Source organism: Molossus molossus, unplaced genomic scaffold (assembly GCF_014108415.1).
Source record: "Molossus molossus isolate mMolMol1 unplaced genomic scaffold, mMolMol1.p scaffold_m16_p_15, whole genome shotgun sequence".
Lineage (NCBI taxonomy): Eukaryota > Metazoa > Chordata > Mammalia > Chiroptera > Molossidae > Molossus > Molossus molossus.
In genome coordinates, this window is record NW_023425350.1 from 54876005 (window position 1) to 54878161 (window position 2157).

The window sequence follows — 2157 nt, forward strand, 5'->3', positions numbered from 1 at the left end:
TAACCAGCCACCAAGAATCTTGGCTTTTATTTGAAGCAAGGTGGCAAGCCATTGAAAAGTTTTCAGGAGAAGGATGATGCCATCTACACTTTAAAATCTGAATCAGTTAAGATTCAACTGCAACTATTGTAGTTGTCTGGACAGGAGATGGAGTTGACCTGAACTAGATCAACAAAGAGAAGTAGGTGGTACTGACATCTATTCTGGAAAAAGAATATACAGGTCTCAGTGATGAGCTGGATGTGAGTCATGGCTGAACCCTGTGCTTCTGGCACAGTCAACTAACTGGGAACTGGTTGTTTCCAATTACTGAGATGGAAAAGATTGGGACGAAAGGCAGCTTATGGGGTAGATCTGTTCTGTTGTAAATGTATTAACTCTGCAACAGATACATACAGATCTGGAGCACAGAGAAGAGAACAGGATGGAGATAAATTTGAGAGTTGTCAGCATATCGGTATTTAAAGGCATGGCAGTGGATAAAATAACTGAGGTGAGTGTGGTAGGCAGTTGGACACATATGAGCGGATCGAGGACGATGGGTCAGGTACAGAAGGCCACCAGGGCGGAAAGCCCCGGGTGCCTAGCAATGGGCAAAACTAGGAAAACAAGAACCTCACCCCCAGGGTAATCTTTCCTCCCCTAGCATATCTCTGGTCATGTGATTTAGGCCATCTGATTATTCATGTCACTGGTCAAGCAGTTCCCACCCTCCCCTGACTTTTCCTCCCTTGGCCTGTTGCTAGTCATGCTGGTTAGACTCCTTTAGAGGGGAAACAAACAATTGGGTTGGAGACTTGCCCTTAAGCATTAAGACACAGGACAAAGAGGTTCTGACCTGCATCAAATACATCTAGGCCTCAGTTGTGTTTCAGACCCAGGCCCAGAAAAGCAAAACCAGACAAGCTAAGCCATGGCTGACCTCAGGACTAGCTGCATTGACTAATGCCCCCCTGCCTTGGCACCAACCAATCATTAGAGACCATGACTTGGAAGGATACACCTGGAAAGTTGATGGATATTCTACTGAGATCCTCCCCAGGGACTGCCCCTAAAATCTCCACCCTTAAAAACCCTTAGTTAAGGGGGACACAGTGCTCACTCTCTTCCTGCCTTTCCCTCCTCCTCCTCCACTTCTTCCCCACAGGGAGTTTTCCCTGCCTCTCTCTTTCTTCCAAGCTCCAAGGGCCCTTCTTTTGCCTCCGTAACTTGTTTCCTGAGCCCATTTCTTTTACCACTCATTTTGTCTACCTCTGTGACTTTCTAAATAATCTTTGTCTTGTAGTTTGAGTGTTGGCTCTGAATTCTTTCCTAGCCAGAACTCAAGTAAGGAGGTTGCTGAACCCAGGTCCTGTCTGATCTAAGACTTGGTGCGTTGTCGCTATGAACAGTGAGGGTAAAGAGGAAGAGGTGCCAGGAGAGAACCTTCATGAGCCCTGATATTTAAAGACCTCGTAGAGGAGACGACTGGTAAAGGAGGTTGATAAGGAACAGTCAGAAGTAGGAAGGGATGTAATAAAAGCAAGAGCAGAGTGTTGAAGAATAAGAGGGGTCAGCCCTGGCCGGTTTGGCTCAGCAGTTAGAGCGTCGGCCTGCGGTCCAGAGAGACCCGGGTTCGGTTCCCGCTAAGGGCATGTACTTCGGTTGCAGTTTGTCCCTGGCCCTGGTTAGGTTGTGTGGGTGGCAGCCACTCAATGTGTCCCTTTTATGTCGATGTCTCTCTCTCTCTCTCTCTCTCTCTCTCTCTCTCTCTCTCTCTCTCTTCCTCTGTCTCCCTCCCGCTCTGTCTGAATAAGAAATGGAAAAGTGTCCTCTGGTGAGGATAAAAAAAAATTAAATAAATAAGAGGGGTCAGCTCTGTGGAAAGATCTTCAGAGTTCCAGTGAGATGATCCCTGAAGGGAAAGTTTATAAAGCAGTGACCGTGGGGGAAGTCTTCTGACAGCGGCTCTCACCTTCACGCTCCACCGCAGTGATTCAGCGAGAGAAGCCTTGTAAGTGCCCAGGGAGTGGGGGAAGGGATTCAGGCAGGAACCAGATGTACAGATGAAAACCTTTGTCACCCAGGCATGTCCTGCAGTACTCTCTGGAGACTTTCCTGAAAGTGTACTCTTGAGCGAGAAATGGTGACAAAGATTTGGGGGAGGAGAGAGAGGGA